At 39.5% G+C, this 26,370-nt stretch overlaps 1 protein-coding gene across 1 annotated transcript in view; it reads right to left on the reverse strand.

The window, feature by feature from the left end:
- The window catches only part of LOC145767150 (P-selectin-like), a 31,242-nt gene extending 14,908 nt beyond the window's left edge, over positions 1-16,334 (reverse strand). Inside the window, exons 1-2 of the mRNA XM_082578913.1 lie at positions 16,235-16,334; positions 6,044-6,226 (exon numbers count right to left, since the gene is read on the reverse strand). The gene's annotated coding sequence lies outside the window, so the exon portion shown is untranslated. The remainder of the gene's footprint in view (positions 1-6,043; positions 6,227-16,234) is intronic.
- Positions 16,335-26,370: the final 10,036 nt, after the last annotated feature.

Here is a 26,370-nt window from a genome sequence, read left to right on the forward strand (position 1 = left end):
TGTAGACTGTAAAGATCTGCACTTCCGATCAGACAATGGGAAGCCAACTATCCACAACATTAGAGTTCTGAAGGATTTACTTTGGAATTAGGTCTGCACTGACCTGCTGTTTGTTCATGCATTTACAGAATGTGATACATCTTTTAGAATCTTTGGTGTTGGAAAAAAATCAGTGTTTCAAAAAGTTATCAAGGGAGACTCTGTATTGCGATCATGCTCAAATATTTTTTGTGCACCACACTCTGAACAAGGTGTAGAAAGTGCTGAATGTAAGGCTTTAGTATCACTATTTAATGGGAAAACATCTGACTCGCTCGCATTATTACTTGATGGCTATCTTTGCAAAAAAGTTGTGACATCAAGCACATTTGTTGCGCTTGAGCAGTTGCCGCCGACAGAATGTGCATTGAAGTACCATTCATCACGCTGCCACTTGCAAGTGATGACATGGTGTGATGAGAGGAACAACTCTTGTTACAGTTTCTGCCTTGAGCATCAACTCCTTTCCTTGCCGTTTGCTGTTCACGACTTCTGCTAAAAGCAAACGTCCTAATTTAGTTTCTCTCTCTTTTGTTGTAGACGCTCTTTCAGTTAGTGTTGTCAGCTGTGAAGATGGTTGTGGTTTGGTGTAAGCTATACGTAAGAGTATCTTATTGTATTGTACTTTATGTTTTCAGATGTTTCGTTTTAAGTGAATAAAGCCTTATGTTAGGTTAATCTTGAGTCTACTTTATACAACAATTTAGGGGCATTTCGCTAAAGTTTGTCGAATGAAGAGGGGTTCTAAGGAAACGCCAAAACTTACAGCAGCTGCTTGTGACGAGTCAACAAATCTTGCTGTCTTGTGTCCTATGCAAAATTCTGATGACGACAAAGTTAATGTTGCTGTCACAATCAATGGTGTTTCTGGAAGAGGGCTCATCGACACAGGTGCTACCCGTAACCACATCAAGATGGACTTTGCTCGCCTCGCCAAACTTACTGTTGTCAAAAGAAACACGGAGAAAATTGACTTGGCAGTTGAAGGCGCATCTGTCAATACTTTTGGGTCTTGTTCTGCCTCAGTGGATCTATTAGATCGGAGCTATCGAGATATCGAATTCTCAGTGATGGATGGTTTGCTTTGGGATGTCATTCTCGGACGTGAGTTCCTAAAACAACACCGTAGTGTCAATTTCAACTTTGGGGGACCTGATAACTCTTTACACTTAGGTGTTCTGGATGCGTTAAGAGCGGTCAAACCAGTGCAATTATTCGAACATTTGACCTCGGATTGTCGTCCAGTTGCTTCAAAATCTAGACGCTATTCAAAAGCTGATCAGGAGTTCATTGAAAGTCAAGTTACTCAACTCCTTAAGGACGATATCATAGAACCCAGTTCTTCACCATGGCGGGCGCAGCTGGTTGTTGTCAAAAACGAAAACCACAAAAAGCGAATGTGTGTGGACTACAGCCAGACCGTAAATAGATTTACACATCTGGATGCGTATCCCCTTCCCAGTATGCAGAGTATTATCCATAATGTCTCACAGTACAAGTATTTCTCCACATTGGATTTACGGAGCGCCTATCATCAGATCCCTCTTCAACCAGAAGAACGCAATTATACAGCTTTCGAAGCTAATGGACGGTTGTTTCAGTTCAAGCGGATTCCATTCGGACTGAAAAATGCAGTACCCTGTTTCCAACGGGTTATAAGCGATATTATTTCCACATACAAATGCAAAGGAACCTACGCTTACCTCGATGACGTCACCGTATGTGGCAATACGCGCGAGGAACACGACGAAAATTTGAAGACGTTTTTGGATGCAGCCAAAGCATGTAGGTTAACCTTAAATGAAGACAAATGTGTTTATGGTAAAGAGACCATAACATTGTTGGGGTACTGCATATCACATGGAGTAATGAAACCCGACCCTGACCGTGTTACACCTGTCCTTGACATGCCAATCCCAACAAGCCCGAAACAGCTCCAGCGCATGGTGGGAATGTTCGCCTACTATGCGCAATGGGTACAGGGGTACTCCGAGAAAATTAAACCTTTAGTTGCGGCACGAAGATTTCCACTCGACGACGAAGCACTGCAAGCAATCAAGGCATTAAAAGAGGATCTCTCAGCAGCTGCACTTGGAGTTATTGATAAGCAGCTTCCTTTTGTGCTAGAGACTGATGCCTCAGACAATGCTATCTCAGCAACCCTAAACCAAGGTCGCCCTGTGGCCTTCTTCTCAAGAATGCTCAATAAGAATGAACGTCATCAGTCCAGTGTTGAAAAGGAGGCCTTAGCCGTTGTGGAGGCTGTACGGAAATGGTCGTATTTCCTGGCAGGTAAACATTTTACCATAATTACGGATCAAAGGTCAGTAACATTCATGTATAACTCAAAGAACTATGGTAAAATCAAGAATGACAAAATTTTGCGTTGGCGCATGAGTCTTGGCGAATATGATTTTGACATAGCATACCGTGCTGGACACTGTAACGCTGTCCCCGATGCACTTTCTCGGGTTTATTGCGCCACTACGCATAGCAACGCCTTGTATAAACTTCACGATTCATTATGCCACCCTGGCGGTACTCGTTTGTACCATTTTGTTCGGGCGAAAAATTTACCATATTCTCTCGATGAAGTTCGTAACGTTGTACAAAGTTGTAGTATATGAGCCGAAGTAAAACCCAGATTTTACAAGCCTCCTCCAGCGCAAGTTATAAAAGCTACACAACCGTTCGAACGTATAAGTTTAGATTTTAAGGGTCCCTTGCCATCCTCAACTAAAAATCGATTTGTACTAACAATTGTTGATGAATTTTCACGCTTTCCATTTGCGTTTCCTTGTCGCAGTACGGATGCACAATCTGTAATTTCTTGTTTGAACAAATTGTTCTTTATGTTTGGAATGCATGCCTATGTTCATTCCGATAGGGGCTCTGCATTCCTCTCGCGTGAACTCATCACTTACTTGCATAGCAGAGGAATTGCGTGTAGCCGCACATCTGTATACAATGCTCCTGGTAATGGTCAGTGTGAGCGGTATAATGGGATCATATGGTCCGCAGTAAAACTTGCTTTGAAATCACGTAAACTTGACATATCGCAGTGGGAACTTGTATTGTCTGATGCTTTGCATTCAATTCGGTCACTGTTGTGTACTGCTACAAATGAAACACCCCACGAACGGCTATTTTCATTTAAACGTCGCTCATCCTTTGGTGTTTCCGTGCCTACGTGGTTGAGTACACCTGGCAATGTGTATTTGAAGTCTCATAGTCGCTCTACTAAATACGATCCACTTGTTGAGGAAGTGGAGCTTGTTCATGCCACTCCAAACTATGCCCGCATTCGATTCCCTACAGGGAGGGAAACAACAGTATCGCTCAGAGATATTGCACCGATAGGGCAATCTTCATGTGAGCGGAATGTTTCGATGGACGCAGAACTGCCAGAGTCGGCGGACTCATTGCAGAGACATGACGTTGATGTTCCTACTGAAATTTCACGTGATGTTCCTGATAATTGTGATAATGCTGATCGTGATCTTGACGTTTCATGTGAATCTAATGTACCTTCTCCTGTTGATTCCTCTCCGGCTCCTCCAACTATCTTAAGGAGATCCACGCGTATAAGAAAACCTGTAGATCGTTATGAATGTGTTCCATACGTTTGAACTGTTTGTGCATAAACCTGTTTGCAAGTGTTTATGGTAATATTTTAGGGAGGGTGAATGTGATGAGAGGAACAACTCTTGTTACAGTTTCTGCCTTGAGCATCAACTCCTTTCCTTGCCGTTTGCTGTTCACGACTTCTGCTAAAAGCAAACGTCCTAATTTAGTTTCTCTCTTGTTGTAGACGCTCTTTCAGTTAGTGTTGTCAGCTGTGAAGATGGTTGTGGTTTGGTGTAAGCTATACGTAAGAGTATCTTATTGTATTGTACTTTATGTTTTCAGATGTTTCGTTTTAAGTGAATAAAGCCTTATGTTAGGTTAATCTTGAGTCTACTTTATACAACACATGGATGGGCCTAAGTACTCAAATGGACGCTGAAAAATGGGGTTGGAAAATTCAAGGGGATAAACTATTACCAGTAATGACGGACAAAAACCATGCTCCTGACGTTCTACTAAAAATGGTTCACTGTAATTGTTCAACTGGGTGCAATACACTCAGGTGCGATTGTAAGAAGTATAAACTTGAGTGTACAAGGGCATGTGGTTCTTACCAGGACGACAACTGTGCAAATATTAACAATGCACCCATTCTAGAAGATACTGATGACTGATTTATAACTCACACCTGATAAGACAGTTTTGTGAATTCTGGTATATAAAAGTCTTCTTTGAACGTATTTAGTGATGGAAAAGTGTGAATAAACAACATATGAATGAAGACATTGGCATATTGATGTCATCGGAGATGAGGCAAACTGATTAAGTTTTCTGTAAGTCAATCTTTCGCAAACGTATTTTTTTACTATATCTCCAAATACTTTAAAATTGTAAATATTCGTGTAGCCTAAATAGGTGAAAACGTCATGATGATGTAATAGATGACGTCAAAAGTGAACGTTAGAGTACTGTGTTAACCAGGGGTTCCCAACCTGGGGGCCATGAGCCTATTTCAAGGGGGCCTTGGAAACATTTGAAAAATAATAATTTTTTTAATTTATTATCTCTAAGTCCACTCCAACACTATATAACAAAAAAAAAAATTAAAATTTAATAAAAATACTAGTACATTTTGCCCAAATCTGTGGGTTTTCAACAAGGATATTCAATATGACATGCGGCTTGCTCTTTCCACCACCAAACCAGAAATTAAGACAATGTCACAGCAAAAACAAGCTCAACCATCACATTTACTGCATTTATGTAATAACTAATTAATGTACTATCATGTCTATTGTGTGTTGTATTTATATCATTTTATTATTCTAACTACCGGTTACTGTATAAATAAGTTTTTTAATTAAAATGACGTCTCTTAATTTTTCAAAAGATTGATAAAAATAGGGGGGCCATTGATTTTTCAAAATTTTCAAAGGAGGCCACGGTGTAAAAAAGGTTGGGAACCCCTGGTGTTAACTGTTAAGATTACTGGGGTAATGCAGTTTATAGTTAAATTTGCCATTTTTATTGGTTAAGAATCAGTGTTTTTTTGGATTTGGTACCTATATACGAGTATTTCGGTAAAATGGCGGCCATCTTGAATTACGTAATATTTAGACCCTTTGTGACGCTCGAATTTTGGAAAACTTTTGATATGTTGTTCTCTGAATCGAAAACTATTGGAAAACACCAAAAAACGTTTTCTTGCAATTTTTTTCGGGTTGGTCAGCATATTGACCCTACTAAAAGAAACTTTTTAACATGAGAAGTTCAAATAAAAAAGAATACACGTGTTGCTTTATGGCACTTTTTGCGTTGATAGATTCTCATGCATTTCATATGCCTTTTGAGGGTATCAGGAAACAAAATGGTTAAGATTTTGAAATGAAAAAAAAATAAAAATAAATTTATCGAAATGAAGCAGACTTTTTTCTTTTAAAAACTTTTTAACATGAACCCACCTCAACAGAATCAAGATTGCAATTAAGTCAAGCTGGTTATGTTGAGCTTAAAATAAATGGTAAACCATCAAATCAGTAAGAACAGACCGATTTATTATTCAAGCGGTGGTTCGTCTAGGACTAGGTCGACAGTGGTCTAGTTTTGCTTTAGAAAACTGAACTAGGCTTATAAATAACAAACAAAAACATGAAAAAAATTAAGAAATTTAGATTCCAGCTACTCATATTTTTTACTTTATTGTTTTGGCACAAACAATTTTTTGGCTACAATTGCCATATCACCAACAAAATACCTGGTCCCTCAGCTCAACTTGAACAAAAACCACTAACAAGATGCACTGATGAAGAAAAGATACGACAAGCTCAATATAGCTTTGATCCCGAAATCCAACCTTGCGTATGCCACAGCAGTATGCAGTATACTGTATTATGTAACATTCTACACAGCATGATTCAAAATCTGAGTTGAAACTTACGTCTGCACTCTGGTTCTTCTATTGACCAATTTCCTGAATTCAAACAAGTTGCTGTGTCAGGACCATCCAGTGTGTATTTATCGGAACAAATGAAAACTCCATGGTCGCCTTCAAAGTAAAGTCTTTGATCGGGCTGGAAAGTACTTAAGTACGACGAACTAGGTGGGGAACAAGTAGGCAAGGCTGTAAGAAATGCATCACAATTAGATGTGTAATACTTTATGCAAAGAAAGAAGAGCAAAATGGATGATTTTTACAAAAAATTTTAGAATTTGCGCCAGCAGTGAATTCTAACCCAGTAAGATAAGGTGATGTTTCTTTATGAGCATAGCCGTACAATCCAGGGAACCAGTTGACACCCTGTTGTCAAACACGTCGCTAATTTTGGGAAAACCCTGCAATTATTTAGACAAAAGTTGCTTAGTCGTACGTTATTAACAATGGAAAAAGTTTAAGACAAACTTTCAAGTTTTCTAAAGCTGCAAACTTAGGAGTCTCACATAGGCTACTTATGGTTAAATTTGAGTTTTCATCTAAAGACCTACTGTGAAAGTAACTTCCATCAATTGCTTTAGATAAATAAAGTAAATAATATCACACCAAATCAGAAGAATCAGTTTATTTAAATACAGAGCTTTCGCCACACAAGCGTGGTTTCATCAGTATAATCTGGAACAATAATAAAGAATGAAATATTATTGTGTAGTGCAAACATGCTATTGTTCAAGAGAGGTCTTGGGTAATAGGGCCGTATTAACCACTCCTCGTACTCCCGGGGGAAGGGAAAGGTCGTTTAGGAGCCCACTCATTTCGGTTTGTTTAATGTTTTTTTGGCTATTTGAAATGAAATAATGTAAATATTGCTGCAGAAGATAGCTTAAATCACGCAAGGCCCTATTTACCGCTTCCAAAAACCCCGGTTAGTAGGCCTACATCTCTGTTTAAGGGCCAACCCAAATTTATATTTAGTTGGTTTAGCGTTTTTCGACAATTTTAAATAAAAAAAATTAACAATACTACTACAAAAACTCGACATTTAATAGCTTAGGCTGCATCCATCGCTTTTTTATTGTTGATCATCATTTCGAATGACTATTTTAAATCAGCGAAATCAGTAAATCCATGCTATTTTGTTGGAGTTTACAGAAGAATAAAAACTTGTTAGGAGGGTGGGGGGCAGGGCCTCCGAGGGAAGTCAGCACTGGTCGGGAAACAATGCGAAAAATGGGTCCCATAATATTTTCCAGAAAATATACAACTAATTTGTATCTTGCATTGCATGTTCGTGTTAAGCTGAATTAGTCTACTTTCCTCAGCATGAAAAGAACTTCCTTCAATGTAAAAATTAACAATAATCACTGGATAACACTTGCAGCAAAAATGCCATTGAAGCAAAATATTTTGTCTAGAAAGCTTTGTAAACGCACAATACAGGCAACGAAAATAGTTCAACCAAGCATTTAATTCAGGAGTGTCCAAAATTTTCCCGCGCGAGCCAGATTTGATAATACTGAAGTGTTCGCGGGCCAACAGCTACATTAATTTTCTAAAAAATGCAAGTTGAATTTATATGATTTTTGTGTGTCTGCAGGCCAAAAATAACACATTGTACAACAACAGGCGCGAACCATACAAAAACGTCTCGCGGGCCGGAGTTGTCCCGTGGGCCGGACTTTGGACATTCCTGATTTAATTTAACCTCTTCCGGACTTTTTGCAATTCAAAATTAGGCTACAGATGAAAGCATCAAATGATAAAATTTTGCGACGTCTGAATTGATGCACAACATGTAGGCTAGGTGGAGCGCCACTAGCTCCACTAGTCATAGTGGAGCGCAAACAATTCTTTAAAAATTTCAGTAATTGCTAAAACCACGTTCTCAAATCGTAACCGTTGGAAGTAGCTACGTGAAAACAAAAAAAAATGCATAACAAAATTATTTGGAAAAACGTTTCGAAAGTTGCAATCAATGGTTTCCTTGAAGGCCTATAGTGATCATGGGGTGGTTCGTTCTGGTTTGCAGATGAAGTTTGCTGTGTAGCTTTCTGTCAAAAGTACCAACTCATCTAAAATGTCATTGTTGTACAAATGGTTTAAATTTGTCCCACATGCTTGCAACTGCACAATGCACATCAGACATACGATGAAATTTTCATGGAACTTCAAACTCATCGACGATATGTTTCGGTTTGTTGATACATTTGTCAATTCCAACAACTATCGAATCCTTTGCAATGTAGGCTACGATAGAATACATTTCGTTCGAATGATTCAGCTAGTTAAGTGGAGTTATATAAGCGTTCTGTCCTTAGGAAAAGAAAATCATTTTCTTTTAAATTTATAATTGCTCGAACAACTTTAGCTTGCGAGTAGTAGCCTACTCTTCGCAGCTTTCTCTTACTTAGATTACACCTTCCCTTAATTTCATTAAATTCCTCAGTGAATCTTGTTTATGACTGTAATCCACATAATGCATAGCAGTCACAAATTTAAAACTGCTAGTTGTAGGCTACTTTAGCACTGACTCAGCTTCCGATCAAGCTCTTGTTGGTTCCAACTTGATGCAGTTAAGTAATGTCTTTAGTGCTTTAATTGCAAAAGGATAATGTAAAGCATTGGGTTTGACTGCACCACGCTTTGATTACCTTCTCGAAGTCAATTGCAAAGATGATAGGACAGCTTTCTTTAGATTTTTCAGAATTTTTCCTCTGACTGGGCTATAACTTTAAAGGTGCCACAAGCTTACAGTCAGGGTATGAGATGGAATGGAATGGAAGACGTTTTTTCCATCTTCCATCCTGAGATTTTTTTCCATCCCATCGTAGAAATCTTCCATTCCATTTCAGAAATATCTTCCATCTTCACATTTTGTGATCTCCGCGTTGAATATGCCACAAATAAACCTAAAAAACCATAGCTTTCTGATTGGTCAATTCTGCCTAACGACAGTAGATTTGACAAATACGCGTCAGGCAACAGTCCGGTTGGTTTAATACGAACCGAAAGTCGATTTATTTCAGCAAGCAAAGTAGCCTAATATTTTGCATGTCTTGATAAAACGTTAGAAAGTTAATGATGGAATTGGGATGGAATGATGGAAGATTGTCTTCCATTCCATCATCAAGATCTTCCATTCCTTTCCATCCTTGACATTGTTCATCTTCCATCCCAAAGCCTGTCTTCTATTCCATTCCATCTTTCATTGCATCTTCCATTCCATCTTCCATTCCATCTTCCATTCCATCTTCCATTCCATCTTCCATTCCATCTTCCATTCCATCTTCCATTCCATCTTCCATTCCATCTTCCATTCCATCTTCCATTCCATCTTCCATTCCATCTTCCATTCCATCTTCCATTCCATCTTCCATTCCATCTTCCATTCCATCTTCCATTCCATCTTCCATTCCATCTTCCATTCCATCTTCCATTCCATCTTCCATTCCATCTTCCATTCCATCTTCCATTCCATCTTCCATTCCATCTTCCATTCCATCTTCCATTCCATCTTCCATTCCATCTTCCATTCCATCTTCCATTCCATCTTCCATTCCATCTTCCATTCCATCTTCCATTCCATCTTCCATTCCATCTTCCATTCCATCTTCCATTCCATCTTCCATTCCATCTTCCATTCCATCTTCCATTCCATCTTCCATTCCATCTTCCATTCCATCTTCCATTCCATCTTCCATTCCATCTTCCATTCCATCTTCCATTCCATCTTCCATTCCATCTTCCATTCCATCTTCCATTCCATCTTCCATTCCATCTTCCATTCCATCTTCCATTCCATCTTCCATTCCATCTTCCATTCCATCTTCCATTCCATCTTCCATTCCATCTTCCATTCCATCTTCCATTCCATCTTCCATTCCATCTTCCATTCCATCTTCCATTCCATCTTCCATTCCATCTTCCATTCCATCTTCCATTCCATCTTCCATTCCATCTTCCATTCCATCTTCCATTCCATCTTCCATTCCATCTTCCATTCCATCTTCCATTCCATCTTCCATTCCATCTTCCATTCCATCTTCCATTCCATCTTCCATTCCATCTTCCATTCCATCTTCCATTCCATCTTCCATTCCATCTTCCATTCCATCTTCCATTCCATCTTCCATTCCATCTTCCATTCCATCTTCCATTCCATCTTCCATTCCATCTTCCATTCCATCTTCCATTCCATCTTCCATTCCATCTTCCATTCCATCTTCCATTCCATCTTCCATTCCATCTTCCATTCCATCTTCCATTCCATCTTCCATTCCATCTTCCATTCCATCTTCCATTCCATCTTCCATTCCATCTTCCATTCCATCTTCCATTCCATCTTCCATTCCATCTTCCATTCCATCTTCCATTCCATCTTCCATTCCATCTTCCATTCCATCTTCCATTCCATCTTCCATTCCATCTTCCATTCCATCTTCCATTCCATCTTCCATTCCATCTTCCATTCCATCTTCCATTCCATCTTCCATTCCATCTTCCATTCCATCTTCCATTCCATCTTCCATTCCATCTTCCATTCCATCTTCCATTCCATCTTCCATTCCATCTTCCATTCCATCTTCCATTCCATCTTCCATTCCATCTTCCATTCCATCTTCCATTCCATCTTCCATTCCATCTTCCATTCCATCTTCCATTCCATCTTCCATTCCATCTTCCATTCCATCTTCCATTCCATCTTCCATTCCATCTTCCATTCCATCTTCCATTCCATCTTCCATTCCATCTTCCATTCCATCTTCCATTCCATCTTCCATTCCATCTTCCATTCCATCTTCCATTCCATCTTCCATTCCATCTTCCATTCCATCTTCCATTCCATCTTCCATTCCATCTTCCATTCCATCTTCCATTCCATCTTCCATTCCATCTTCCATTCCATCTTCCATTCCATCTTCCATTCCATCTTCCATTCCATCTTCCATTCCATCTTCCATTCCATCTTCCATTCCATCTTCCATTCCATCTTCCATTCCATCTTCCATTCCATCTTCCATTCCATCTTCCATTCCATCTTCCATTCCATCTTCCATTCCTCCATTCCATCTTCCATTCCATCTTCCATTCCATCTTCCATTCCATCTTCCATTCCATCTTCCATTCCATCTTCCATTCCATCTTCCATTCCATCTTCCATTCCATCTTCCATTCCATCTTCCATTCCATCTTCCATTCCATCTTCCATTCCATCTTCCATTCCATCTTCCATTCCATCTTCCATTCCATCTTCCATTCCATCTTCCATTCCATCTTCCATTCCATCTTCCATTCCATCTTCCATTCCATCTTCCATTCCATCTTCCATTCCATCTTCCATTCCATCTTCCATTCCATCTTCCATTCCATCTTCCATTCCATCTTCCATTCCATCTTCCATTCCATCTTCCATTCCATCTTCCATTCCATCTTCCATTCCATCTTCCATTCCATCTTCCATTCCATCTTCCATTCCATCTTCCATTCCATCTTCCATTCCATCTTCCATTCCATCTTCCATTCCATCTTCCATTCCATCTTCCATTCCATCTTCCATTCCATCTTCCATTCCATCTTCCATTCCATCTTCCATTCCATCTTCCATTCCATCTTCCATTCCATCTTCCATTCCATCTTCCATTCCATCTTCCATTCCATCTTCCATTCCATCTTCCATTCCATCTTCCATTCCATCTTCCATTCCATCTTCCATTCCATCTTCCATTCCATCTTCCATTCCATCTTCCATTCCATCTTCCATTCCATCTTCCATTCCATCTTCCATTCCATCTTCCATTCCATCTTCCATTCCATCTTCCATTCCATCTTCCATTCCATCTTCCATTCCATCTTCCATTCCATCTTCCATTCCATCTTCCATTCCATCTTCCATTCCATCTTCCATTCCATCTTCCATTCCATCTTCCATTCCATCTTCCATTCCATCTTCCACTCCATCTTCCACTCCATCTTCCACTCCATCTTCCACTCCATCTTCCACTCCATCTTCCACTCCATCTTCCACTCCATCTTCCACTCCATCTTCCACTCCATCTTCCACTCCATCTTCCACTCCATCTTCCACTCCATCTTCCATTCCATCTTCCATTCCATCTTCCATTCCATCTTCCATTCCATCTTCCATTCCATCTTCCATTCCATCTTCCATTCCATCTTCCATTCCATCTTCCATTCCATCTTCCATTCCATCTTCCATTCCATCTTCCATTCCATCTTCCATTCCATCTTCCATTCCATCTTCCATTCCATCTTCCATTCCATCTTCCATTCCATCTTCCATTCCATCTTCCATTCCATCTTCCATTCCATCTTCCATTCCATCTTCCATTCCATCTTCCATTCCATCTTCCATTCCATCTTCCATTCCATCTTCCATTCCATCTTCCATTCCATCTTCCATTCCATCTTCCATTCCATCTTCCATTCCATCTTCCATTCCATCTTCCATTCCATTTTCCATTCCATCTTCCATTCCATCTTCCATTCCATCTTCCATTCCATCTTCCATTCCATCTCGATCACGCACTTCAAGGACAGGGCTCCATTCATTGTTACCTGGTGGATGGAATATTATATAGACAACAATACTTCGTCAACCGAAACTCTACTCTACCAATCTCGGTGACCGGACTTGCGTCAGTGGTTCAAATTCTTCTGCAAGTATGCGAAACTGCCAGGAATAACATATCAGAGACTTTTTTAGTCCGAGGATAAAGAATAAAACCGAACCAAACCAAAAGCCAGTTACGTAAGCACGAAAGTTTTATTATACAGCATTCAAAACAGATTTAAAACCCTGTTGGGCCCACTCTAAAAAACACGTTCAAATTTTTTTTTTTGCTGTTTAGCACTTTGTTTGTGACTCATTTAAACCAAAAACATATTTTTTGGTATGCTACCCCTTTCGGCCAAGTTTTGGGCCATATTGCATATATGATACATTGGGCCTTGAGTGGTAATTAGCAGACAGCATTGTTGATATGGTGGAGTGGCAAAGATGAATGTAGATAGAAATTCTTTGTTTGGAAAAACCCTGTCAAAGACTGTTAACTTTTCCGATGATCAGTATTTGGGCCAAAATTCCCCAATGATCTTTAGTGATAGATTATGAAGCTTCATCCGAAAAGCAAAAATAGTGTACTATCGGAACTGAATGATGCAAACCACAAAACGCAATAGCAAAAATTTTGCTTTTCAATTGTGAAAATCATAAAAGCAATGTCGGGTTTCCACAAAGCATAAGCGGATCTCGCATTTTGAACAAAAAGTGTTCGTAATGTTTTGACAATGCTTGCTTCTTCCCCGCTTTTCAACTTTGATCGGCCAGTGAGCAAAACCGTCTTTTCTGACGTCGTCAACTGGTGCTGATCTTCTGTTCCGTGCTCTTGCGGTGGTGTATGGTGCATAGCTTGCATTATCAGACCTCGTAGGCCGACCAACTTTTCTGGGAGTGGTATTTGCGAGTGTAAGGGCTGAAGCAACATGACTCTAAAAACAACAAAGACTTTGCTAATAAAAGTAATTTGCGTTCTTCTGGTGACTATTTACTAGGTTACCTCCTGATGTTAAAGATGATAACTAGCTTTTGTATTTCCGACGTTTCGTCAGTCAGCACGACTGACTTTATCAAGGTGGCTAAAACAGGTTAACACAACCTGTTCAGCAACGATGGCACAACACAAAAACGTACTGATAAAATGAATAAAGTAAGCAGCAAGAATCAGAATTAAAACACGCAACAAGACACCTAGAGGTTAAACTGAATGCAGTGAATGCCTAAAACCAGTAGGCTGCTTTCCAACAGCGTAAATTTATCTATCTATTGGGCCACCGTCAAGAAACATTGAAAAGTCATCAGACAAGACAGAAACCAAGGGAATTGGCAATAACAATGATAGAGAAGACGCACAGTCGTGCTGACTGACGAAACGTCGGAAATACAAAAGCTAGTTATCATCTTTAACATCAGGAGGTAACCTAGTAAATAGTCACCAGAAGAACGCAAATTACTTTTATTATAAAATGCCTGGTGAACAGTCTCTCTCTGTTTTTACTACCATTAAAAGACTTTGCTCTTATTTCTTGCAAATGTGAAAGGTACTTATTGTTATCATACTTCATATACTTGTACATGGTAACCTATGAACACCCAGCAAAGTGGAATACTAGCAAGTTCTTTGACAAATCAAAAACGTATTTATAGCTTTGTTGTATTTTACCTGAAACTTTCGTCGACTGAGCATGTCTATTTTTGGCAAGCCAAGCAATCTATGGTCTCTTCGGTAGACATTCCAGCTATTGATTAGTCTCACCATCAAAAAGTGCCAAAAAAGATACATGTACCACCATACAACTGCAGACAGTGCACACCGTTTCGACCTCCCGGTCTTGTCAGTGCAGTAGTTAACACTGGAATAATGGCCATAGAGGTATATATACCTCCATGTGACATTTTCCCATTTGTGGTACCTAATCAGTAACCAAAAATGGTACTACTGCCAACCTTGCCAAAGTGCTCAAACTGCAAGCAGTGAGCTTTGACCACCATACATGTATCTTGTTTGGCACTTTTTGTATTTTTTTTGACACTTTTTTTTGGCACTTTTTGGCACTTTTTTTTGTAATGCTCTTGGTTCGCCAATTGAGCACATTGCTAGCAGACATCTTGCTGTTGCATTGCGCAAAGCTCACTGCTTTGGCAGTTTGAGCACTCTGGCAAATTGGGTGAAAGTATCCAAATGTGGTTCCTTGCATACCACAAATGGAAAAATCCCACGCTGCATTGCTTATATAAAGGAAAAATCCCACGCTGCATTGCTTATATAAAAATAAGGCGTTCATGTCTAGTGTACGATTTACTGCACTGAGGAGACCTTAAGGTCGAAACAGTGACGTCCTGTCTGCAGTTATGTACCACCATGTACATGTATACATGTACATGTAGCTAGTTTTCATGCTCCAGCGTTTGTCACTTTTTTCAAGGCATCAGTTCATTCAGTTTCACAGTAGGCTACAATAATTTGATATGGTTTCCAACATTAGTGTAAATACAATAGCCTATATAGCGGAGGCGTATTATAAACTGATCAAAGACATACAACTAGTAAGGTGTGATTAAATTTGAACTGTGTGCTTATTTTTACAAAGTTTAGTGTGGAATAAGCAATGCACAAGCTCAGCAGATCAAACAATTTGGATAAACACAGTATGTCAACAATGACTTGTCCTTCATCATTATCAGGAATCAGTGGCATGCAAAGCCCAATGTTGCACCCGTGCAACATCAAATTTCAAACATTTATAAAATAAAGAAAAATCAAAAATGTTTATTCAAAATGAACTTACAATGAATTATTAGCTCTAATGGAACATGTTTCGCACAAAAACAACAAAATAACTTACCCTATAAAACAAGATATCTTCTTCAACTTTTGTGTACTTCTCAACCCCTTTCAGCAGACAAAATCGCGCCAAAAACAAATCTGGCTAAAGTCATGTGACTTACATCTACCAATCGGTTTTCAACAAAAAACTGTAGCTCAATAGCGACACCAGCCTTTTATAAAAAAAAAAGGTAAGTTTTGCGATATCCAAGGGGGCTTTGGAAGAGCTCTAAGGTCATGTTGCATATATGATACAATGGGCGGATGGGCCTTATAGGGTTAAGTTGCTCTGAGCCGTACAACAAGAATTTATTGACACAAAATATCATCAGAGGAATCTATGAAAAGACAACGACCGATAGCACATGACTGGAGAACTCTATTTTGAAAGCTCGTGACAAACCGCTATTACCCACAACGAACCCGCAGCATTAGGCTGAAACAGATCGTTCTGAAGGTCGACAGAGGCACATTTATTAAAATTCTTAGCTTCGTTACATGCTAAATCATTGACTTTTTACTGGAAAGTTACGCTTATATTGAAAATCGAAGTTACGCTTATTTGTCAAATTTCAAGTTACTTCGTGATACATTCGAACTAATATTCCAAACCAACAAGTCAACAATTAAGATCTACCAGCTTTCGCTGCATCAGCAATGATAAACGAAGATCTCCTCAGTATCCGAGTGCTTCACCTCCTATACGTCAAGCCAGTTCTTATACCGTCATTGTGCTTTAATGGTGGCATTTAACAGTGCTATCTTTTAAAGTCAATATACAGTAAATGCTTACTTTCACATCGTGGTTTGTCTGAAGACCAACGTCCTGAACTTAAACAAGTGAGAATTGCAGGACCAATTAGTTTGAAGTGCAGTCCTCTTGTGCAGCTGAATGTGACTTGGTCACCTTCGAAGTAGTTGTTGTGCTGGGGTGAGATGGAAATCCCAAACAAAGGAGAAAATGTGGGACAGCTATTCAAAACTGTGAAAAATTTATAAACAATAGTTAATTGGTTGCAATCTGTCACTACAGTAGCAACTACATAGTAGATGTTGTGACCATGGTTGAACACTTGGCGTTCTGCATAAAGACACTTCAAGATTAAGCGGCGCTTATTCGATTCTCGATCACGCACTTCAAGGACAGGGCTCCATTCATTGTTACCTGGTGGATGGAATATTATATAGACAACAATACTTCGTCAACCGAAACTCTACTCTACCAATCTCGGTGACCGGACTTGCGTCAGTGGTTCAAAGCTTCTGCAAGTATGCGAAACTGCCAGGAATAACATATCAGAGACTTTTTTAGTCCGAGGATAAAGAATAAAACCGAACCAAACCAAAAGCCAGTTACGTAAGCACGAAAGTTTTATGATACAGCATTCAAAACAGATTTAAAACCCTGTTGGGCCCACTTTAAAATTTTTTTGGTATGCTACCCCTTTCGGCCAAGTTTTGGGCCATGTTGCATATATGATACATTGGGCCTTGAGTGGTAATTAGCAGACAGCATTGTTGATATGGTGGAGTGGCAAAGATGAATGTAGATAGAAATTCTTTGTTTGGAAAAACCCTGTCAAAGACTGTTAACTTTTCCGATGATCAGTATTTGGGTCAAAATTCCCCAATGATCTTTAGTGATAGATTATGAAGCTTCATCCGAAAAGCAAAAATAGTGTACTATCGAACTGAATGATGCAAACCACAAAACGCAATAGCAAAAATTTTGCTTTTCAATTGTGAAAATCATAAAAGCAATTTCGGGTTTCCACAAAGCATAAGCGGATCTCGCATTTTGAACAAAAAGTGTTCGCAATGTTTTGACAATGCTTGCATCTTCCCCGCTTTTCAACTTTGATCGGCCAGTGAGCAAAACCGTCTTTTCTGACGTCGTCAACTGGTGCTGATCTTCTGTTCCGTGCTCTTGCGGTGGTGTATGGTGCATAGCTTGCATTATCAGACCTCGTAGGCCGACCAACTTTTCTGGGAGTGGTATTTGCGAGTGTAAGGGCTGAAGCAACATGACTCTAAAAACAACAAAGACTTTGCTCTTATTTCTTACAAATGTGAAAGGTACTTATTGTTATCATACTTCATATACTTGTACATGGTAACCTATGAACACCCTGTTCCAGACAATTGTTCACCTAATCAAACGTCATATAAAAACCGTTCAAGTCTACTGAATATTACGTCATGGAAGTTGCTAGAAAATGTGCCAAAATTGCACCATCGTTTATAAGACTTGTGTCAAACCTGTTTAAACCTGTTTCAGTTTGAAACCTGTTTAAACATGAAACATTGGATCACTAGCTTGAACACCTGTTTTGAATTGCGTGACAATTTCTTTCACTATTGCGTCACAGTACTGCATACGTGAATTTGAGATATTGATATCTATTCTGGTCATTCCAGAAATGGTTGCTTGAGAGTTATCGCACATTTAACTGTTTGCTTGGTGCTTGACAGCTGGACAAAAATTCCGTCTTTATCTAAGTAGTTTGTATTGTAGTGACAGTTTTTAGAGGTGTACGCGTTGCATTCCGATTTCGATAGCCGCGGGCTAATTTTACAGGAATACACTTTTTGAATAGACGTTTCAAAGAGTGTGTCTTTTTCGGTCATTACATACAGACGAACGGATTCGGGAATCTTACGTTACAATTTTCCCACAAAGAGATTATGGTTTACCGCTGTGACCATAAAAAATAAAGACGATTCTCTGGCTAGTGTTTGTACGGAAGCACAGGCAAGACATAAAAACTAAAGACGATTCTTTGGCTAGTGTTTGTACGGAAGCACAGGCATGACATAAAAAATAAAGACGTTGTTGTCAGTTGGAACTTAGAAGCACAAAGAATAATAAAGAAGATCTTGTTGGTTGGTAGTCTACAGAAGCAAAGAAAATTGGAGACATTTCTTCTCGGTTGGTAGGCTACTGAAGAACTTTAAGCTAAAAAGAAAAGATATTTATTCTCAGTTTGGTACTGAAGAAAAATAACTTTGACATTCATTGGCACGAAAGAAGATTAAAGACAATCCATCTGTGCTGGAAGATTCAAGTGAACGAATCCAAGCAAGTTTTGTGGAACTCTAGGACTTCATATACCCGTACAAGTACGGTATTGTGCATTTAAATTCTTTTTTGTATTTTTTTTACGGTCTTTGCAGTTAAGTTTTTTATAACTTAATTTTGTGTGTTTGTGTAACTTAATTTTTTAATTGTAAAATTTAGCCCCAACATTTAATATGTCTACACTCGGTGGCGACAGGGACTCGACCGCCGTAGACTCGACTGAGTTTAAGCCTGATGATGTTCTTTGCGGTCGGGCAGGCCATCCTGGGGAGGGACCCAGTAACGATGAGGCTAAGTCAGTTCGAGAGGCCCGGCATCTTAGAAGGGATATTTTGACTCAAATTGGGGAACTTTCTGTAGCCCTAGGTTCTTTGAGTGATAAGCAGGAACTGTTAATTTTTAGATCTAAGTTCTCTACTTTGGAAGAGGATTTACGGCATTTCCATGCTTTTTTGACTAAAATGTTTAACTCTGCAATCTTGGCAGAACTTCGTGATAGGGTAGACCCCGAATTTAACTCGTTAAAAAATAACTTCGAACAAAAAGTAAGTGAGTTCTCAGATATGTTAGATGCTGACATACATCCTGAGGATAGCGCCTCAAATGTAAGCACTAGGATGTCTACGAGCTCGTCACGAATAATTGCACAAATTAACCTACAGCTAAGACGAGAGGAGCTCCAGATACAAGCCGAGGCCGAAGCGAGAGCTGCTGAGGTCGCCGCGAGAGCTGAGGCCGAAGCGAGAGCTGCTGAGTTCGCACTCAAAGACGCTCAGTTGAGGGCTGAACAACGTAAAGAAGTAGTATTAGCTGAATATCGATCAGAGGTGGGCTCCCGGCGTAGCTCCAAGAAGGGATCTTCTAGGCATTCCAAAAGTGAACATCAATCACAGTTTAATTTACATAACCTTTTCCAGACGCCTGTTCAATCTGTAAGTGGACCAGTGCAATCCACACGTTTTCCAGCTGTTTCAGGAGGTCTCGGGGCCGCGGCTAAGGGTCTTCCGAAGGCTGTTGAGCCAAGGCCTGCGAATTATAGCCGAACTCCTCTCCCTGAGCGTGCAGGTCACAGGGCCGCTATCAGAAGTAATGTTTTGCCCCCTTCACAGTTTTCTGCGCCGCTAGTTTTTGATCGCCCAGCTACACGTAATTTGTGTGATTGTGAGAGGCGTAACGCGTCTCCTGATTTTAACGTGTGTGAGGATCGTGATCGGGCTGTGCATGTGACTGAGCCCCCTCAGCCCCTTAAGGGATATAGCTTGTCTTCTCCCGCTAAATCGAGTTCTCAACAGCAGGATTGCTTTTTTGAATACCAAAATAGTAGGACGTTTTTCGATAAGGAGGCCTTGATTGGTTACGATGGTAATAATATGCCATTTATTTTCTTTAAAGGGGCAGACAACTCCATTTTCAAATGCAAATTGAGAGTTGAAATACATAAAGGGGATATTCAAAAACACGTTGCACTTGTTTTTATGAAGAAATACTCATTTGTTCTCACGCAATCTTAAAACAAAGTTTTGGTTTTCTGATTCGAACACGCACCGCACGAACTGTTGTCGAAATAACATTTTTTCTCGGGTGACGTCATGCGAGTACTACTGGTAAAATATTTTGCTTGTTTTAGGTGTGGCATGCGTTTGCAGCAGTGGATAAGATTATTCCAAGTTACAATTGAAGTTCAGGTTTAGTTTATTGTAGCCTTGGTGCTAGCTTACATCATTTTACAGACTACACTAAACTTTTTATTGGACGTTTAACCTAAACATTTTGGGCTAGACCATGCAGTGTTTGCATAGTTTTGATGGTATTTAACAGCAGGAGATTTAGACAGTCAAGGGTTGCAGAGATTTGCATTTATTTTTTACTTCATGATTAGTCAGTACTGTTTCCTTAAGCTAACAATTATATTACTACATGTTTGTTATAAAGTACCGTACATAAGTAGCGAAGTAGCATCCTTGAGAAATTGTTTTCCATAAGTTTACAATATGTATGCTGTCTGCTGGTATAGTGATTCCCAGCTACATGCGCTTTTAGAACGTCCCATGTATAATTCACCAAGTGTATTAACAAAAAATGTTCCTTCATATATACATTGTTGTTTTCTTTTTCAGTTACTGGCTAGGGATGCACCCAAATTCGTACCCTGAACAATTCCTACCCTCAATTCGTACCCTGAAAAGATCGAGAGAAAATTAAAAAAAAAAGCCGAAGTCATGCCAAACAGAAATGGCTACTTGTGATGCTGTAACACAATATGACGTGTTAGATTTCCGTGCTTGTTCATCAAAAGGATGCCAAGCTGCCTTGAAGCCAAGGAGTGCGGCGAAAGGTAAGAAACTTTAACTCTATAATATAACATATTATGAAATAACAGTAGTGTACGTTTTAATAGCTTTGTAAAGAGAAGTGATGCCAAATAATACTGTAAAAGTTGCTTTGCTTGATTTGGAATATGTTTATTGCAGCAACTCAGGCTAATGCCTTGGTATTAACACAATCTGTAGGTGTGACCTGCAACTTGCAAGAAAGAAAATGAATTCCACCAGATTACCTTACTTCCACTCCCAAAAAAGCAAGAATGGATTTGCAAGACATATATATATCTTTTGAAGATAATGAAATGCACTATCCAAATTTTTCAATAAAAACATTTTCGGAGGTGTCTACTAATGAACGTAGTGAAAAGCCGGGGTAAGTTTGTAAAATTCCAAAACAAAACTTCATTCCTAAACTTTTCATCAAATTTTCCTATAATTTAACTGATGATCCACTGGGATGCACGGTGTGACAAAACATTTTAAATAAAGTAAACAATATCACACCAAATCAGAAGAATCGGTTTATTTAAATACAGAGCTTTCGCCACACAAGTGTGGCTTCATCAGTATAAACTTATTCAAATAGAAGTTTGTAAACAATGATATATCTGTTATAGATATTTTATGAATGCTTCCTGATGTATGGAAACACACACATATTGTAAACGGAAGTGCTCAATCTTTTCTTTAAAATAGTGTCATTGATTAGAATTTTTAATATGTCATTGAGCAGAACACTGTACTTCAACAATTGGAAGGTGATGGTATTGACCTCATGTTAGCAGGAGATGGATGGAAGGGTAGATTCTCCTGGACATTGTGGGAAGCACGGCACATACACGATCATGGACACAAGATTGAATAAAATAGTGGATTTGCAACTTCTTCAGGTATGGACTTCAGCCAGTACATTTTGTACTTTAGCTAGCAAATTCAGCTTCTTTTACATGACTCATTGAAAAGCCAGTGTGTCTTATAACAAATTTACGTTTATTTTACGTATGTTTGTACGTTATAGTTTCTCTGCTCGGCGCGCTTTCCATTGATTGTTTTCTCTGCAAGCCCATTTTCATAAGAGCTTTTCTTGCTGTGTTCAGTAAAAGGGACTTTTGTTACTTGAAGTTCTGCAGATGTACTTCGTCTCTTACTTCATTTAAACCTAATAAATGGTCGTTTCAGTGTGAACATACCCAGATAACAAATCAGTCGCTTTTTACATTGATTCAACGTCTGCAGACGTTGAATCAATGTAAAAAAGCGACTGATTTGCTATTATGTGCACTTTTCTCAAAACTGCTCGTAAACAGGCCAACTTCGCCCAGAAAGCAACAACGTAATGATGATTTATTGATGCTAAGCTATTTCACTGAAACAATACAAGTTGTATTTGGCTGTACAATGTACATGCTTCCCATTGCCAAGTCAAGAAAAATTTGCGGCCATGGCCGTCTCCCATCGAATCGGCACATACAACATTCGCGGCCATTTAAAAAGTTGTTTTGAATTTAAAGGAGTTACCGTAACAAGAGTAAATGTAACCAAAAGTTGTTTTTACAGACGTTATAGGCACATTGCCTATAGACAGTTTGTTCGTTGGATCTGGGGTTACCTTGGACGTTCAATCCGTGTGCCTCTGCCGTCATGCGTCGTTTCGGCAATTAGGTCGAAATTTTCAAATCAAGATAGCGGCGAATATGTTGGATTTAAATATCCTAATTTAAAATAAAAAGTCAGAATTCAACGTCTGCTTTGAAAAAAGCTTTTCCGTGTGCACAGAGAGAGTGAATTTTGTACATGTACAGACAGTACAAAGCTATACTAGAGGTCTTTAGAATCTTCTTGACCTAGTTCTTTACAAACTAATATGGTACTTGTCGAAAGGTAGTTACTTTCAGTGTTCATATTATCAACTACTAAGCCGCTTACAATCGACATAAATACATGTAGTTCATTGTATTTGTTGGAAATGACACTACGAACACTTGCTTACAATGCATCTTGCGCGAACATAAGATCGGCTAGTACTCTCATGACGTCACACGTGATTATCGCACGGTTCAGTGAGCACGCGTCGCTCTGAAACTAAGGGCTAACTAAAACGGCCCTACAAAGGAAACGCAATGAAATTAAGGGAAAATTTCAACGACAACTACTTATTATACATGTGTAGAGCACTTACAAACAAAAAAATCGAAAAGTATGGTTTGGGGTTTACTGCCCCTTTAAAAATCGTGTTACGGCCTTGATGGCAGCTTCGCCCTTTAAGGGAACTCGTTTAACTTTGTTACAAGCAGCTTGTGTTAGAACAGCTGCGCAAACGATTGCTAATTTGGTTTCCGACACTCCTGGCTTGTCAGAGGAAGACAGGATAGAAATGTCGTTAGCTCGCTTGTCCCAGCGTTTTGGGGTTCGTGGAGGTCTTTTCGCCGAACCAGAAATTAGAAAGTATCGCTATGGTAGCAAATTGAATTCAATCTCTTCCAGTGATTTGAAAGAGTTTAAAGATGAATTGTCGCAGTGTTTGCTTTACGCGCAAGCTTGTGGTCAGCGTGATAAATTAGAAGGACGTTTTGTTTTGGATTTGGCTAAGCGACTCCCGTTTGACGCTAAGCAGCGTTATCTTGACTTTTTAGGTGATAAAGTATGGTGGCACTGATGAGCCTAATTTTCAGAGTTTGTTTGAATTTGTAGTACGGGAGGAAACGCGTAAGTCGACTGATTTTAGCATTATGCTAATGGGCGATTCTGGTGAGTCGCAGCATTTTAAAAAGTTTGGCAAAGGAAAATTGCCTTCATGTCCGGTTAGGCAGACGTCGGTAAAACCCCATGATAATGTGATGTCAGGGAATTCGCAGTACTCGACTGCTGTTGGCGCACCGCGCGGTGGTGAAGCCAGACGTAAAAACCTACCGGCATGCATTTGTTGTTCGTCACGTGGTCAAGTTGAATATCATTTTTTGTCTAATTGTAAAGAATTTTTGCGCTTGACACCTAAAGATCGGAGAGATGTCATTGTGAAAGCTGGCAAATGCTTGAATTGTTTGCGCCAGCATATGGTTAGGGATTGCGTTCAAGCAAACAACTGTCGTAAGTGTGGTCCTAATAACGATAGAAAACACTATTTTCTTCTGCATGACTTTTATGTGACGTCACGTGATTCTCTGGATTCGGTCGGTAAAGATGATGCTGGTGCCAGAGTTCCTGTGCGTAATGTTAAGATTGGAAATGTTAAAGCAGCCTTTAACCGCATTACTGCTGCTCGTGTTTTGAATCCAATGACTGGCAAATCGAAGTTGGTGTATTGTCAGCATGATCCTGGTTCGCAGTTGACTTTTGTTTCGAGTGATTTGGTGTGCGAACTTAACGTTAAACCGTATGACAAAGCGTCGTTTAAAATGGATACTCTGGCTGGTCAGAAACCTACTTGTGCTGAACTTGTTAAACTCAACATTCAGTCGTTAAAGACGAATGAACTGTTTTGTGATATAACTTCGGTGGTTAACCCAGCTTGGGCTGACGATGTTAAAACTTTACCACATAAGCAGGATTTAAGTAGTTTCCGTCATTTTCATGACGTGAATATGTTTCATTTGAATGATTGTAGTACTGTAGATGTACTGATTGGAAACGACAACGCTTATTTGATGTGTGCTAAGGAAGAGCGTGTTGGTGAGAATCGTAGTGAACCGCATGCTTTGCTCACTCCTCTCGGTTGGTTGGCTTGTGGTGGTAAGTCACCCTTAGATGAAAGCGTTGCTAACGTGTGCAGAGTGCAAACGTCTTCAGAGTCGGATGTCATCTCTGGCTTTCAGCGTAAAATTGAGTCTCGTGATATGGAAATAGCAGACCTTAATAAAGTCATTCAGGATTTGACGTTGCAAAATGAAACCTGTGAATTGTCTCGCAATGACATTTTGGCTAGAGAACTTGTTGAACCGAATATTGAGTTGAAAGATGGTCGATTTGAGATACCTGTTCCATTGAAGGAAGATATTGATCTACCTAACAATTTTGTGTTGGCGTCAGATAGAGCTGCTGCTTTAAGGAAGAAGGCTTTAAAACAACCTGAACTTCGTGATTTCCTTACTGACACCATGAAAGATCTTAAATCAAATGGCTATATTGAGCGTGCTGGTGAAGCAGGAAATGTCAAAAGATTTGAGGGGAATTCACCATACTTTGTGATGTCTCAATTAAAAAAGCTTATTGTTTACGATGGCAAGTCTGAATTTCGAGGAACTTGTGTTAATGATGTAATGTTTTCGGGCCCTGACTTTTCAAACCCTCTGGCAGATCTCTTGGCTAGATTTCGGCTGAGTAGATTTGGTTTCGTGGCCGATATGACCAAGTACTTTTTTCACATTTTGGACTCTTCACTACGTAAGCCCAATTTTATTGAACTGCTTACGTACACAGGCAGTGCCTTTCGGATCGTGAACGAATGCCCTTTGGTACCTTTGAGTGACAACCCTAGGGATTTTACTGTCATCACCTCTGCCTCACTTTTGACCCCATACTTAGACCCATACTGTGCTGTTGGGAAACCACATGATCGTGACCAATTAAGAAGAGATTATCGGTTCAATTTGTCACTTTCTCAGCAGTTTTGGAGCAAATGGATCGATTTTTCTTGCCAGGTCTCAAAGCCGGAAAAAATGGCTAAAAATGGCCGCGAATTTGGAGCCTGGTCAACTTGTAGTGGTAGGTTCTCTCCAAGACATTGGTAAACGTGGGAAGTATCAACTTGGGAGGGTGCATGAGGTAGTTCCACAAATTAGGAAAGGGAAGCCTGTGGTTCGTAAAGCCAAAGTTGCCGTCTGCAACTATGATGAGAGTGCGGGGAAAGTGAAAGTAGACTACGTGTTGAGGGATATTTCGTGCCTCGCCCCCGTAAAGAACACCTAAGTGTTAGGGTTTGAGCCTGGTTTTGTCTGCGGTGGCCGACCCTTGTCTGAACCCGGAACAGTCGGTTATTATGGCAACCATTGTATATAGCGTCATTTTAGTGTGTACCTATGGTACAAATTTCATGTATCGTCGTGTATTATTCTTATTGCTGTTCATTATTTGCATGCCCTTTGTATTTGCGTATTAACTTAAACGTGAGTGATTCTAACAATTTGTGTATCATGTGTTTTTATTCATTGGCTCACAATTGTCGTCAATTCTTTTTTAGTTATGCCATGTCAGACTGTTATAACTAGGGACCGCTATGTTCCAGACAATTGTTCATCTAATCAAACGTCATATAAAAACCGTTCAAGTCTACTGAATATTACGTCATGGAAGTTGCTAGAAAATGTGCCAAAATTGCACCATCGTTCATAAGACTTGTGTCAAACCTGTTTCAGTTTGAAACCTGTTTAAACATGAAACATTGGATCACTAGCTTGAACACCTGTTTTGAATTGCGTGACAATTTCTTTCACTATTGCGTCACAGTACTGCATACGTGAATTTGAGATATTGATATCTATTCTGGTCATTCGTGAAATGGTTGCTTGAGAATTAGTCGCACATTTAACT

Source organism: Aplidium turbinatum, chromosome 3 (genome assembly GCF_918807975.1).
Source record: "Aplidium turbinatum chromosome 3, kaAplTurb1.1, whole genome shotgun sequence".
In the NCBI taxonomy this organism is placed as follows: Eukaryota; Metazoa; Chordata; class Ascidiacea; order Aplousobranchia; family Polyclinidae; genus Aplidium; species Aplidium turbinatum.